The 16,430-nt window shown below is 47.2% G+C and overlaps 2 non-coding genes across 2 annotated transcripts; both read left to right on the plus strand.

Annotated features, from left to right (window-relative positions):
- On the plus strand, window positions 1-82 carry trnal-aag (transfer RNA leucine (anticodon AAG)). Its single transcript has one exon. It is a non-coding gene; the product is annotated as a tRNA-Leu (tRNA).
- Window positions 83-15,827: 15,745 nt separating this feature from the next.
- On the plus strand, window positions 15,828-15,899 carry trnad-guc (transfer RNA aspartic acid (anticodon GUC)). Its single transcript has one exon. It is a non-coding gene; the product is annotated as a tRNA-Asp (tRNA).
- Window positions 15,900-16,430: the final 531 nt, after the last annotated feature.

Below are 16,430 nucleotides of genomic sequence, written 5' to 3' on the forward strand. Positions count from 1 at the left end.
GGTAGTGTGGCCGAGCGGTCTAAGGCGCTGGATTAAGGCTCCAGTCTCTTCGGGGGCGTGGGTTCAAATCCCACCACTGCCAGAGTTTAAAGTGCATGCTTTTTTTAAACAGATGACCAAACATCTTTCTTTTCCGAGCAGCACCGTGCGCGACATTGCTGTTGTTCGGGCACGACTGCCCCACCTGATGTGCGTTGCCGTGATCCTATCGTGGTTCATTCTCTGCGTTATGATCACAGTAACTTCGGCTCGAATACGAGTTACAATACTGTTTCATTTACCTCTTTCATCCTTTGCCACATTTGCGAATAGAATGCAGCAAGAAATCAATCTTTAGCACATGAAAGAAATATTTTTTGTTGCTGGCGGAAACCTATTTGTTCTGTCAAATCCCAGCACTCTCACATGCCTGTACTTGATGTTCCACAGTTCAAACCCACCTGTTCTCCCAGATTTTTCTTCCTTCCACAATCAATAGGCCTCCTTGACTTTCCTCCTTCCATTTCATGGGCACATCCTGCGGCATTGCCGACTCTAACATTCACTTTCACGATCTCACGCCTTTAAGTTTGTTCTGCTCCGACCGCAGTTTCTATTGGGCACATGTCCCATTCGCACCAATGTTCATTTGTACCTTGAAACCAGTCGATACATTTCGATCTGCGTGACCACTCGACAGACAAACAGGGCTGGCCTCTGGAAAGACAGTCGCCCGATTGCTCACGACATTTACTTGGGGAATCTTGTGATCCAGGGGATGGTAACTGAAGAACCGGTTTTTGTTTGATGCTTGTTGGCTCTTTTCTCTCAGCAGTTGAGTTGTGTGAGCGACGGGCAGCGCCACAGAGCTGCGAATGGCGGTTGATAGGTGCACATTTGGCAAGTTGCGGCGGTGCAGTAATATCCGATGAGAGATACTCGCTTAACCGGGGCGTCATTGTGCACTTTGATTGATACTTCACGTTATTCACATCTGACACTCGCAACACCTCCGGGCGCCAATCAGGACTTTGCTGATTTGAGCAAACAGAGTTCATCGAGCAATGCAAAATTCATCCACCGTGGCTTCGGATTGGACCGAGACCCTGGACTTCTGGATGAATATAATGAAGGAACCAACACATCAAACGGTAAATGCAATAATGGCGCGGATGGGATAAAAACCATGCGTGGAGAGAGAGGTCGAGAGTGAGCATGTGGCGGTGCGTGGCGTTGAGCGTGGATCTCAGGAAGCGGCGGGAGCAGTGGTTGGAGGAACGATGAATATCATGGAGATATCTGGAATCATGGGCGGATCCGAAACATGAAGGGTGGAATTTAAGTTGGAATCCACGTGGAATAAGTCGGAGCCGGACACAGTTGCTGAGGAAGGAGATGTGTCTGTGAAAGTGAGTTTCAGTAGAAACCTGATCAAACACTCTCTCTTCAGCAGCACCGACTCTCTCTACTTCAGAGCTGTCCTGGTCCGCAGTTCCATTTCATCCTTCGCCTCATCCGGCGCTTCAGCGAAAAACTTTTTTCTTCCTTTCAGGTGTCAAGGACCGCAAGTTTCAACAACCCTGAGATACCAACACCCCTCCCGATCCTTCTTCCCCTTCACTTTTCTCTGACCCCACCCCTCCCTCCAATCTCTTTGTCGTGTTTTCACCATTCCCCCTGACATTCCCCTCTCTGACACCGAACGTCAGTCCTCAGCAAAGGCCTCAGCTTCATCCCCTTACGCCCCCACCTCAATGAGTTTCGAGCTGGACTCGATGCTGAGCTCTTCTTCCGTCGCCTTCTCCTCCGCGCCCATTTCCTTGTCCAGGAGTCTTCCCCCCGCACAGCGGACCTTTCTCCTATCTTCAGATTTCTTGGTCCACCTGGACCCCTCCCTCTATCCTCTTACCCTCTCTTGATTTTTTCATTGGGAACTGCCGGCGTGACATCGGCCGTCTCAATTTCTCTGCTCCCCTCACTCACTCTGACCTCCCTCCCTCTGAACTCACAGCACTCCGTTCTCTCGAGTCTGACCCTGACATTGTCATTAAACCTGCTGACAAGGGCGGCTCTGTTGTTGTTGTGAGGTGAGTAGACCTCGAACTAGTGGAGGCTGAACGCCAACTCTCGACATCCTCCTACCTTCCCCTGGACCGTGATCCCACCACCCAACATCAATCCATCGTTTCGCAGACCATCACAGATCTCATCTCCTGTGGAGAACTTCTCCCCACAGCCTCCAACCTCATAGTCCCCCAAGCCCGCTTCTACCTCCTTCCCAAGATCCAAAAACTGGACTGTCCCAGGAGACCCATCGTCTCAACCTGTTCTTGCCCCGCGGAACAATTTTTTCTTCCTATTTCGACTCTACTTTCTCTCCCGTCGTCCAGTTTATTCCGATCTCTATCCGCAACTCATCCGATGCCTTCCGCCACTTGAACAATTTCCAGTTCCCCGGCCCTAACCCTCTCCTTTTCACCCAGGACGTCCAGTCCGTCTACACCTCCATCCCCCAACAGGACGGCCTGCGTGCCCCCTGCCTCTTCCATGAACGAAGGTCCAACCAATCCCCATCCTCCACCACCCTCCTCTGCCTGGCTGAACTTGTGGGAGAGGTGGAACATTCTTTGTTCCAGTCCTACTCAGATCCCCTCCCTCACCTCTTTTTCCGGTACATTGATGACTGTATCGATGTCACTTCCTGCTCTCGCCCCAGTCAAGTTTGCTTCCAATTTTCACCCTTCCCCTCGCCTTCACACGGTCCATCTCCGAACCTTCCCTTCCCTTCCTCTTTCTCCATTTCCGGGGATAGGCTGTCAACCAAAATCTATTATAAGTCCACCGACCCGCACAGCTACTTTGATTACACTTCCTCCCACTCCGCTTCCTGTCAGGCCCCTATTCCCTTCTCCCAGTTTCTCCATCTCCGTTGTGTCTGTTCTGGCGATGCCACCTTGCGCACCAGTATTTCCGATATGTCTTCCCTTTTTCTCAACCTAGGGTTCCCCTCCACTGTCGTTGACTGGGCCCTCGACTGTGTCCATCCGATTTCCTTCACTTCTGCCCTTTCCCATTCCACTCCCTCCCAGTACCACGGTAGGTCCCCCATGTCCTTACCTTCCACCCCACCAGCCTCCACATTCAATGTATGATCCTCCGCCATTTCCACCACGTCCAAGCGCGATGCCACCACCAAAAACACCTTCCCATCCCCTCCACTTTCAGCCTTCCGAAGGGACCACTCCCTCCACGACACCCTGGTCCACTCTTCCATCACCCCCAACACCCGATCTCCTCCCCACGGCACCTTCCCATGCGAGTGCAGGAGATGCAACACCTGCCCTTTCACCTCCTCCCTTCCCACCTTCCAGGGTCCCAAACATTCCTCCCAGGTGAAACAGCGATTTATTTGTAATCGCTTTGCTGAACACCTCCGCTCAGTCCACAAGCGTGTCCCTGAGCTTCCGGTCGCTTGCCATTTTAATTCCCCGTCCCAATCCCACTCTGCCCTCTCTGTCCTCGGCCTCCGACTCCGTTCCAATGAAGCTCAACATAAGCTCGAGAAACAGCCCCTCATCTTTCGATCAGGCTCTTTACAACCTTCTGAACTCAACATTAATTTCAATAACTTCAGATCATAATCACTGATCACATTCTTTTCGGAGACCAAGTGCTGATTGTGGTTCTAATGTTGCCATTTACAGCTCCTCTCGACCCATCTTTTGTTTCTTCACTTGTCCCATTACCACCCTCCTTGCCTTGCACCATCACCCCTTTTATTATTTAATCACTCCTGCCCTCCATCCTATCAGAGTCCTTCCCTTTTGTTCTTTCCTCCCCTCCCCTTCCTCCCCCATCCCTTTTCCTGACTCTGTACTTGCTTAAAAACTGTTTAATCTTCAACCTTTTCCAGTTCTGACAAAGGATTATCGACCTGAAACGTTAACTCTGTTTCTCTCTCCACAGACGCTGCCTGACTTGCTGATTATTTACAGCATTTTCTGTTTTTATTTCAGATTTCCAGCATCCGCAGTATTTTGCTTCTAATATCTCCTTCTGTGGCTCGGTGTCAAATTTTGTTTAAAAAAATCTCATGTGAAGCGCCTTGGGACGTTTTGCTACGTTAAAGGCACTATTTAAATAGTTCAGGGAGAAACTCAACCACATAAGTGTGGCGCCGTGATCGTATAGTGGTGAGTACTCTGCGTTGTGGCCGCAGCAACATCGGTTCGAATCCGAGTCACGGCATAGTGTGCGCTGCTTCTTTTGTTCTCTCCCGCGCTTGCGAATATAATGCAATAATATATCAATATTTAACACATGAGAAAAACATTTTTTGTTGTGTCGAAAACCTATTTATTCCATCAAATCCCACCTCTCTCACATGCCTGTACTTGATGTTCCACAGTTCAAACCCGCCTCTTCTCCCAACTTTTTCTTCCTTCCACAGTCAATAGGCCGCCTTTCCTTTCCTCCTTCCATTTCATGCGGCATTGCCGACTCTAACATTCACTTTCACGATCTCACTCCTTTAATTTTGCTCTGCTCCGACCGCTGTTTCTATTGGGCACATGTCCCATTCGCACCAATGTTCAATTGTACCTTGAAATCAGTCGATACATTTCGATCTGCGTGACCGCTCGACAGACAAACACGACGAAAGCAGGGCTGGTCTCTGGAAAGACAGCCGCCCGATTGTACACGCAATTTACTTGGGGAATCTTGTGATCCAGGGGATGGTAACTGAAGAACTGTTTTTTGTTTTGATGCTTTTTCGCTCTTTTCTCTCAGCAGTTGAGTTGCGTGAGTGACGGGCAGCGCTGCAGAGCTGCGAATGGCGGTTGAAAGGTTCACATTTGGCAAGTTGTGGCGGTGCTGTAAGATCGGAAGTGTTCCGCCTTGATCTTAATAGTTCTGTTGAAGCGTGCGATTGAATCAAATTGCGGATAAATGTAAAGAGCGCCTGTGGGGAAAAAGGAGCGATTACAGGCCATGAGCGAAAGGTCTTTCAAATTCTCGTGGGGCAGGACGCTGTGTGCGGAAACGGCAGATTTTAAAGCGCGTGTGTAGGAAAGTAAAGTGCGATCTTGTGTGTGAGAAGAGCACAAGAAAGTTGTGCTTGAAGCTGCGCCCTTGAGGCAAGTTGCAGGTTGTCAGGAAACCTGCTCCAGTGAAAGCTCAAAAATAAACCCAGAAACTGCTGGCAACACTCAGCAGGTCAGGTGGTATCTGTGGGGAGATACTCAAGTATTTATCCAATTCTCCTTTTAAAGTTACGATTGAATCGAGCTCCACCATCCTTTAAGGCAGTGCGTTCCAGATCATAACAATTCGCTGTGTAAAAAAATCTCCTTATTTCCCTTCTAGTTCTTTTGCCAATTATCTTAAATCTGCGTCCGTTGGTTGCCGACCCTCCCGCCAGTGGGTGAAGTTTCTCCTTATTTACTCGATCAAAACCCCTCTTAATTTTGAACACGTGGATTACTTCTACCCTTAACCTTCATTGCTCGAAGCAGAACAATCCCAGGTTCTCGAGTCTCTCCACACAACTAAACCCCATCCCTGGTATAATTCTGGGAAATCTCCTCTCCATCCTCTCCAAGACCTTGACCTCCTTAATAAATTATAGTGCCCAGAATTGGACACAATACTTCAGATGAGGCCTGAACAATGATTTATAAACGTTTAACATAACTTCCTTGCTCTTGTGCTCTATTTCTCTATTATTAAGCCAAGGAACCGGATGCTGTTTCAACGGTTTCACAAACTTGTGCTGCCACATTCAAAGATGTTGATGAAAACTGTCGAAACTTAACACTATGCAAATGCATTAACACCCAAACAAGTAGTACAAGGAGAAACTTTATTGAACCCCAACTTGTATACAAGTGGAAGTGCACCTCAAACAATGGTTGAGGGTGCAACTTCGCCGAGTCAATGAAACAGCTCATGTTTATACAATTCATTCGGCAACGCCCACCTGTTACAGAATATGGGCGTACACGTACATTCTTTATTTGCTCAGGTAGTTGGTCAATCAAGTAGTGAGCCAGCCCCGGAACATCCATAGCCATCACGTAGGCCTGAGCAGATTTCAGCTACTTTCTTTCTCTCTACATTCCTGTTCCTTGTTATAAGTAAGGCTTCATGGCCATTCATCAACTCTATTATTATTATATTCTGTCCTTATCTCAAGGAAGGCCAGGCTGTGCTAGGCCTAATTATCGACATACCAAGGCTCAAACGCAATTACACAATTGTGCTTACTTTGTGTTTGTGGCTAATCCTATCATGTGAGTTAATAAAGAGTTAATATGGTCACGTATCCCTTCATGCACTTCCACAAAATTACCAGTAACACATTGGGTGAGAACGGATAACACAGCACGGGCCGGGATGGCGGAGAGAGACAGAGACACGTGTTGTGATACGTAACTTTTTATAAACACCACTTTATTTCACTCCGTGTCCAGAACAGTGTGATCTCCCCTGTATTCAGACAGAGTGCAATGTATTGAATTGTCTCTTGGATCACACGGGGTGGTCGACGGGGGTCTGTGTGCGGAGGGTTCGGGGGGTGAGATCTGATTCCCGCCCTCTTCTAGATTGAAAGGAGAAAAGAATGAATGAGAGAGAGAAGCGATGTGGGAGAAGGGATGATGGAAGAATTTGTCCATGAACCTGATTTAAGTTGCCCAAAAACAAGATAATATTAAGATATCATCAGCAGAACATTAATACAAGCTGTAAAACAAAAGCTAAATACTGCAGATGCTGGAAATCTGAAGTAAAAACAGAAAATGCTGGAAATACTCAGCAGGTCAGGCAGCATCTGTGGAGAGAGTTCTGATGAAAGGTCATCGGCCTGAAAGGATGTTTCTCTCTCCACAGATGCTGCCTGACCTGCTGAGTATTTCCAGCATTTTCTGTTTTTATTATTAACATAACCTGAGCTCTGTCGTGCGTTTGTTGGTCGATTCACTGATAAAACTGGGAATTGAGGGGAAGCTGGTTCATGGCGAACCCCAGCTCTGAATCCCCCCGGCAGACAGTTCAAGGAATGTTTAATATAAATGAGATTCAACGACAGTCTCAGAAAATCTCTCCTTGATGGTCGGTCTCATTCTCCCGAAGTGAGGAATGAGCGGGAGGGGCAATTCCACCCGGGGTTATATTTTATTCCAAGAGGATGACCCAAAGACCAGTTTGATGTGGGGCTGAAATAGCTCAGTTAGGAGAGCGTTAGACTGAAGATCTAAAGGTCCCTCACTCGATCTTGGGTTTTGGCAGTTTTGGGTTATTTTGTTTCTTCTTCTTTGGGCCGATTCTCAAACATTTATTTACACTGACATTTTTACCCGACACTGAACGGTTGGGGATGGAACAGAGAGACATCAAGGATGTTTGTATTTAGCTTTTATTTCTCTATTTCCTTCTGCCTTTCTCTCTGGTTTTTGTCTCTCTCGGTGCCCGATGAACATTTGATTTGATGCATTTGTCCTAAACTGATGCCTTTTCCACATCTCAGGGCGGTCAGACACGCTCTGTCTGTCTGTTACTGCTTGTGACCATTAACGGGAACAGGCCGCGAGTTAAACATTTATCAGCAAACCGCCAGAGAGACAACACAGCGGGAATAAAACACATTGCCTCACATTGTTAGACACCGAGTGACACAGATTGTAATGTGTGTCAGTAAACAGACCCGGAAAACAGAGTCCGAGAAAGGAAAGAAATAGAGAGATAGAAAAGAGTGATAAAAAGAAAGAAAACGCTTTCTCCACCCCAACAACAACAACTTGCATTGATATCGCGCCTTTAACGGAGTAAAACGTCCCAAGCCACAGGAGCGATTATCAAACAAAATGTGACACGGAGCCACATAAGGAGATATTGGGACAGGTGAGGTAGGTTTTAAGTGTCTTAAGGGAGGAGAGAGAGGCAGAGAGGCGGGAGGTTTAGGGAGGGAAATCCAGAGCTTTGGGCCCAGACGGTTGAAGGCACGGCCGCCAATGGTGGAGCGATGAAAATCGTGGATGCGCAAGAGGCCTGAATTGGAGGAGCTCAGAGATCTCGGAGGGTTGTCGGGGTGGAGCAGGTTACAGAGATAGGGAGGGGCGAGGTCATGGAGGGATTTGAACACGAGGATGATAATTTAAAATTTGAGATGTTGGTGGACTGGGAGCCAATGTCGGTCAGCGAGCAGAGGGGTTCTCCTCCTGAACGGTGGTTTGAATGTTCGGGGGGCGGGGCTGTGATCAATATCTCGATTTAATATAATGATCCCACTTTTCAACTACCCCGAATTATTACAATGCTGACCTGGAACAATCTAGAACATACCGCAAAACAAGACATTATGATCAAAGGTCACTTTAGCAAGGAGTTTAGAAGATTCTTCTAAGAAGGAGAAGGCTCAAGAAATGGACTGTGAACATTTCATGACGGCCGATTTATTTGTGTCCAGGGAGAGGGATGAGACACATGAAATGTTTCACACATTTCAAATCTCCGCGGTCAGACTGCCGATTGTTTATTGATCAGGAAGATGGCTGGTAATAATCTGAGACCCAGTGAAGAGGTGAGAACAGAGCAGCAGGGAATGATCCCAGAACAATAGGAGCCAGCAGCTCACCGTCTGGTCCCTGTGTCAGGGACAATACACAACACCTCAGCTCCAGACCAGGAACAGAGAGCTGCTGTTAACGTGGCCCAGCCCTCGCTAACTGCTGGAACTGTGGGATGGAAATCAGACTTTGGGTCTCGGTGGCTGCTTTAGGGGCTCAGTGGCTCATCGAAAGAATAATTTCCATTAAAGAGCAGGGCTCTGCTCCATCACAGACTGATACTGTACAGTACATGGCAGAGTAAAGCTCCCTCGACACTGTGCCATCAAACATTCCGGTGGCAGGTGCATCAAGGGTTAGATGAAGATTAAATCTCCCTCTACACAGTCACAGAGGATGTCATTTGTGACTTTGACAAGGGCCGTTTCAGTACAGTGGCAGGAGTGGAAACCTGATTGGAGGGATTCAAACATGGTGTTGTGGGAAAGATGGACATGGATTTGGGAGGTGACAAGACTTTGGAGAGGAAAGGGAGGTGGGAGATGGGGTGATAGTTTACAAGGACACAGGGGTCAAGGGTGGGTCTTTTGAGAAGGAGGGTGATGACGGCAGATTTGATGGGGAGGGGGACAGTACCTGAGGAGAGGAGACCATTAACAATGTCAGCTAACATGGGGCCAGGAAGGGAGGTTGTGTGGTCAGCAGATTGTTGGGAATAGGGTCGAGGGAGCAGGAGGTGCGTCTCATGGTCAAGATGAGCTCAGAGAGGGCATGAGGGGAGATAGGAGAGAAACTTGGTGAGCTCGGGGAAGGGAGGGGAGCGGCAGAGGCAGCTGAATGGATGGTCTCAATCTCAGTGACAAAGAAGTCCATGAGCTCCTCGCACTTTTTGTTGGAGGTGAGGGTGGAGGAGTGAGGGGAGTGGGGTTTAAGAAGACGGTTTGTAGTGGAGAAGAGAAGCCGGAGGTTATCTTTACATTCCAGGATGATCCTGGAATAGTGAGCAGTTTTGTCAGAGGAGACAGGACCCGATAGTACTTTATGTGGTCCAGCCAGATCTGGCGATGAATGGCCAAACCAGTTGTCCACCATAAACTTTCAAAGCTGTGTCCCTTGGACTTAAGGAAGCAGAAATGAGGGCAGACCCAGGGGGATTGACCAGGGTGAGGGAGAGTGATGGCTTTAATGGGTACAAGGGCGTCAAAGGTGGAGGTGAGGGTGTGATTGAGCAAATCAGTAGCTGCAGAAATGTCGTGGTGAATGGAGGGACAAAGTCCAGAGAGTTGGGAATTTGAAAGTGCCGTTGTAAGTGACCTGGGGGAGGGTTTTTTCCAGGGATGAACACAGAAGGAAGTGGGTTAGTCCCACTCCCCGGCTCTTTCCCCACAGCCCTGCAATTTATTACACGTCAACTATTTATCCAATTCCCTTTTGAAAGTTACTATTGAACCTGCTTCCACCTCCCTTTCAGGCAGTGCATTCCAGATCATAACAACTCGCTGTGTAAAAAAATCTCTCCAAATCCCCCAATGATTTCTTTCAATTTATCTGAAATCTGTGTCCTCTGGTTATTAACCATTCCATCACTGGAAACAATTTCTCTTTACACACTCTGTCAAAACCTTTCATAATTGTGAATACCTCCTTTGAATCGTCCGTTAACTTTCCGGTTGTATTCTCAGTGCCCTTCCTGCTAGTGCTTTATTTTAGTTCCCATGTGGTCCAGCGGTTAGGATTCTTGGTTTTTACCCAGGTGGCACGGCTTCGATTCCCGGTGTGGGAATAGTTAACTTTTAGTTTCAGCCTCCCAATTTGCCTGCAGTCCAGGCTGTGGCTGCTGCTTTCTCTCTCATTTCTGTGTCAGTCCCACAATCACACTGAGAAATGAGGCAACAGTGCACCAAAAACTGAAGGGAAGCAAGCAACAATGTCACGACAGGTTGGGCAGCAGCTCATGGCCAAGTGTTTGACTACAGTCCTTTTATTATTTACTGTAAAGCCCGAGTCTGAGTGAAACACACACAGAACATTCGGGAAACACTCAGTGAGTCGGGCCCCATCTGCGCAGAGAACGGACCAATCAACTGAGAGTCTCAATGAGACGAGGAGCGAGACACGGCCCCCTGTGAGAAACAAGGAACTTGCATTTGTATGGCACCTTTCACATCCTCAGGACATCCCAACGCACTTCACTAGAAGTTCAGTCACTATCGTTTTTAAGAGAAGGTAGCAGACAAGTTGTGTACAGCAAGATCCCACAAACAGTGATGAGATATTGAGCCGATCTCCTGTTTGTTGGGTGCTGATGGTCGAGGGAAGAATGTTGGCCAGGACACCGGGAGAACTCCCTGCTCTTCACAAATTGCCACGGGATCGTTTACACCTCGGAGCAGAAAGAAGGGACCCCCATTAAACACCTCATTCAAAGGACAGCACCTCTCACGATGCAGCTCCCTTTCAGCACGACACAGTCAGTCTGGATCATGTGTCCCAGTCCTGGAACTGGAGCTGGAACCCACACCCTTCTAAACACCATCCTGACTCTCTGGTGTTACTCTCACCCCCGGCTAGTCATGAACCAGACTGTGCCACTCCCAGAGTAACTGATGACCACAGCCTCAGCCCTGGGTCCCGGTCTGCACCATAACCGCAGCCTGTTACCGCTCATAGAAAGTGGCGTGGGATTCCTGAGTTCATTCTGTGATGTGCATTGGGGGAGTGGGACCACATGGATTGATCTTGCATAGAGCTGGCATGGACTCGATGTGCCAAATGGCCTCAAACCATGCTGTGACCTTTCTATGATTCTCTGATTCCATGTGGGTGGAGAGGGTTACAAGGAAGTGATCAGAGATGGCCTTATCCATGATTGACACGATCAGGAGAAGAGAGACCACGTAAGATGGCAAGGTCGAGGGGGTGGCCATGAATATGGGTCGTGGAGTTTCTATGCAGGGAGAGATTAAGGGAGGATAAAGTATCACACAATAGACTTGTTAGCAAAATTGAAGCCCATGGGATTAAACGGACAATGGCAGCATGGACACAAAATTGGCTAAGGAGCAGAAAACAGAGAGGAGTGGTGAACGGTTGTTTTTCAGACTGGAGGCAAGTATACAGTGGTGCCCCCCAGGGCTCGGTATTAGGACCACTGCTCTTTTTGATATATATTAATGACCGGGACTTGGGAGTACAGGGTATAATTTCAAAGTTTGCAGATGACACGAAACTCAGAAATGTAATAAACAATGTTGAGGATGGTAACAGACTTCAGGAGGACATAGACAGACTGGTGAAATGGGCAGATGAAATTTAATGCAGAGAATTGTGAATTGATACATTTTGGTAGGAAGAATGAGGAGAGGCAATTTAAACGAAATGGCACAATTTTAAAGGGAGTGCAGGAATCGAGAGAACTGGGGGTGTAGTTACACAAATCTTGGAAGGTGGCAGGACAAGTTGAGAAGGCAGTTAAAAAAGCAAATGGGGCCCTTTGCTTTATTAATTGAGGCATTGAATACAAAAGCAAGGAATTGATACAAAACCTTTATAAAACACTGGTGAGGCCTCAGCTGGAGTATTGTGTTTAATTCTGGGCACTTAACATGAAGAAGGATGTCAAGGCCTTAGAGAGGGTGCAGAGGAGATTTATTAGAATGGTACCAGGGATGAGGGACTTCAGTTATGTGGAGAGACTGATTAAAGTTCCATCTGAACTGCCCCATCAAACACTCGCAGGACAGGTACAGCACGGGTTAGATGCAGAATGAAGCTCCCTCCACACTGTCAAATCAAACACTCCCAGGGCAGGTAAAACACGGGTTAGATACACAGTAATGCTTCCTCTACTCTGTGCAGTTTATATCTCGCCTCAGATTTCAGATAAAAGGTTGGTTTCCTGGACACTCTGCTGGTGTCTCTCTGTCTCTCTGTACTCAGTTGCACCGCTCTCTTCCTCCCTCTGCCGTTGTCTCTCTGTATCTCTGTACTCAGTTACACCGCTCTCTACCTCCCTCTGCTGGTGTCTCTCTGTATCTCTGTACTCAGTTACACCGCTCTCTACCTCCCTCTGCTGGTGTCTCTCTGTATTTCTGTACTCATTTACACCGCTCTCTACCTCCCTCTGCTGGTGTGTCTCTGTATCTCTGTACTCAATTACACCGCTCTCTACCTCCCTCTGCTGGTGTCTCTCTGTATCTCTGTACTCAGTTACACCGCTCTCTACCTCCCTCTGCTGGTGTCTCTCTGTATCTATGTGCTCAGTTACACCGCTCTCTACCTCCCTCTGCTGGTGTCTCTCTGGATCTCTGCACTCAGTGACACCGCTCAGTCTGTCCCCGCAGCTCCTTCGGGAGTTTAATGATTTTGAAATTAAGTCTTTTTCCTCTGTGACTTGTGAAGTTTTGGTCAGTGAAATGTTTGAGAAAGAGATGGAATGAGAGCTTTAAGTGTGGGACAGAAGTTGTTTAACGGAGAAGGCACACGATGCCTTAAATTGAGCAGTGGTTTCCCGAGTGCAGCGGTTATCATGTTTACATCACTCATGAAAAGTCTCTGATTCAATCCCGGGCGGGACCATTATTTGGGAAATTGCTCCGCGTGAATCTCCAGGATGAGTTTCTTCTCCAGTGAAAAGCGGGCGATAATTGATTTTTCCTGTTAAATTTGGCTACCGCTGCACCACATTCCTTTCAGGGAGAAGGGATGATGGAAGAACGTGCCCATGAACCTGATTAAATGAGGCCAAACACAAGATAATATTAAGATATCATCAGCTGAACATTAACATAACCTGAGCTCCGAGATCTGACCGGGTCCCATTCCCCCAGAGGGAGGAATGAGCGGGAGGGGAAATTCCACCCGGTTTATATTTTTGTCCAAGGAGATGTCACAAAGTCCAATTTCCAGTGGAGTCGAAATAGTTGAGTTTGGAGAGCGTGAGATTGAAGATCTGAAGGTCTCTGGGTTTGATTCTGTGTTCGGTGATTTTTGTTGCTCTGTTCTCGTTCTTTGAGTCGATTCTCGCATTTATTTCACTGAAATTTTAACCGGCACAGAAAGGTTGGGGAAGAAATAGACAGGCATCAAGAATGGGAAATATTGATAGTGTCTTTATTGAGTTTTTATTTCTCTTTTCTCTTCTGCTTTTTTCTCTGGAATTTCTCTCTCTCGGTGCCGGGAGACCATTTGATTTGAGGCATTTGTCCTAAACTGATGTCTTTTCCACATCTCGGGGCGGTCAGACCCGCTCTGTCTGTTACGACTTGTGACCATTGACGGGAACAGGCCGCGAGTTAAACGTTTATCAGCAAACCGACAGAGAGATAACACAACGGGAATCAAACCCATTGGGCATGATTTTATCGGGGATGGGGGTCACGGGGGTCATGAGGTCATGGGTGGGTCACTCATCGGGGGCATCGGCGAGTCAGTCATCGGGGGTCGGGGGTCATCGCGGGGGTCGGAGATCATGGGGTTTGTCGCTCGTGCAGGGGTGTCGGAGATTTGGAGGGGGTCGGCCGATCGCCTGTGTGGGATCACGGCCGGTTGGCTTGTTGGGCCAGGGGGAAGCACTCCTGCTCCTCCGGGCCCACAAGCTGTGCGATAAAGGCATTTACCTGCTGTTTCGGGCCTTCTCGCCTCCTCTCATGTGGTGTGAAGGAGAAGGCCCAGGAATCCCGGCCCCCAAGAGTTTAAAATAAAAAAGCTGTAAAAATGGAAGCCCACATGCGAGCGACATAAACACTCACACACAGACATATACACACAAACATACACACACCAATAACATGAAAGTAACACAGGACTACTTGACAAACAGCATGCTGCAGATAGAGCGAAGCGATCCCACAAACAACGGATCAGATCAAAGCTCTGCAGTCCTGCCACACCCATTTGTGAATGATGGTGGATAATTAAACAACGAACGGGAAGAGGCTCTATGAACATCCCCATCCTCAATGATGGTAAAGCCCAGCACGTGAGTGCAAAGTTTTAGAAACCGTCTTCAGCCAGAAGTGCCGAGTGGATGATCCATCTCGGCCTCCTCCCAAAATCCCCACCATCACAGAAGCCAGTCGAACATCGAGGTGAAGAGTGAAGCTGAGAGCAGATTTTAAAACCGCTGGAATATCAGTGAAATTAAATTGGCGAAAGTGGGAAACTCCGAGTCAGTTTTACACTGTATATTCCGCATCCAATATTGGAGATAAAAGCTTTGGAAGGCGGCGAAAGTTTAAACCCCCCGGAGGGGAACTAAATCCCGGTCTCCCGCGTGACAGGCGGGGATACTCACCACCATACTAACGAGGAACTGTTACATTGATCTTGCACTCATCCCAGATGGTGTTAGACATGCTTCACGTATCAGTGCATTACTTTTAACTATTTATTTGATGACAGTTTGTTTCATTTTCCACTTGCCACTGTTGAAAGAACCCTTTACATTTCCATCTCTTTGTGAGACAACGACAACTGACTCTGTCTTTCTTTCTTTTTTTTCCTCTCTTATCGTGGTGAGTCGCCCCGCCTTCGTCCGGGGTTCAATACCCCGACTGGGAGGTAGCATTTTACAGACGCTAACTTTTAATTTTATGTCTTCGCCGACCTTCTTCCTAAACAAAAACTACAGAGCAAAAAAACAGGTGATTGTCACTTTCAGAATATTATTGTACGGAGATTATTTGAGGAATGGATGCAGAGCAATTGTGATTTTTACTAACTGGTGGGTTCGGTGACAGATTCGAAATTCATTCATTTCCCCCGCGCAGGTTCAAATCTGACAGACTTCAGATCCCGTCATTCATCAACCTGTTTCATCTCTGCGTTTCAAAATTCAACAAGTTTCTTGTCGAATTGATAATTCTTAAGTGAATTAAAATTCCACAGCATTGAGTACCTCGAGTTTTATGCTCATTTTAATTGATCTGCAAGATTTCACGAAATCTACGACAGAAATGGAACAAAAATCAGCCAAATTATCCATATTCTGACTCTCAGTATTTCTGAGTCAATCCATGTGTTTGTGTGTCTGTGTCTGTCTGTCTGTGTATGTGCCTCATATTTTCTATATTTTCCTGAGAAGATCTGTCTCTTTCTGTCTCACTCTCTCCCGCGTTACCCACATCATGATCCAACATGAGATGGAAAAGTGGTCGGTAATTCTTCTTTCAACAGTGGTCCGTGGAAAGTTAAACAAACTGTCATCAAATGAACAGTTCAAACAGATTCACTGAAACGTGAAGCATCTGTGGTGAATATACGGCAAATGTCTGCGCGAATTCCTCGTTAGTATAGTGGTGAGTATCCCCGCCTGTCACGCGGGAGACCGGGGTTCAATTCCCCGACGAGGAGGTTATTGCTGCTTTCGAAGCTTCACTTTCATTTATCTGCAATATTGGATGTTGAAAATACAATGAAAAACTGACTCGGCCTTTCCCACTTCCACAAATTGATTTCACAGCGATTTTAAAAATCTGCTCTCTGCCTCACGCTTCAGCTCGATGTGAGAACCACAATGATGGGCAAGAAATGAAACGCAGAATCGCGCTGTCACCAGAGAGAGACAGGTCTCGGAACAGGCGCAGACATGAAAGATCTCACATGCAGCAATGAAAAGGATGCATGTTTCAGTGAATCTATTTTAACTACTTCTTTGATGACAATTTGTTTAACTTTCCACATGCCACTGCTGAAAGAAGACTTACTTTCTATCTCTTTGTTCGTCAAGGTCCAGAGAAAAATTATTTGGGGAGCAGGTTAAAAGTGACAGATAGAAAGAAAGAGAGGGACACTCAGAAACGCATATAACAAGTGAGACAGACATAGTCATATTCACACATACACAAACACACACATTCCGAGCTACATAAACACTCGCACACA

Source organism: Heptranchias perlo, unplaced genomic scaffold (assembly GCF_035084215.1).
Source record: "Heptranchias perlo isolate sHepPer1 unplaced genomic scaffold, sHepPer1.hap1 HAP1_SCAFFOLD_199, whole genome shotgun sequence".
Taxonomy (NCBI): domain Eukaryota; kingdom Metazoa; phylum Chordata; class Chondrichthyes; order Hexanchiformes; family Hexanchidae; genus Heptranchias; species Heptranchias perlo.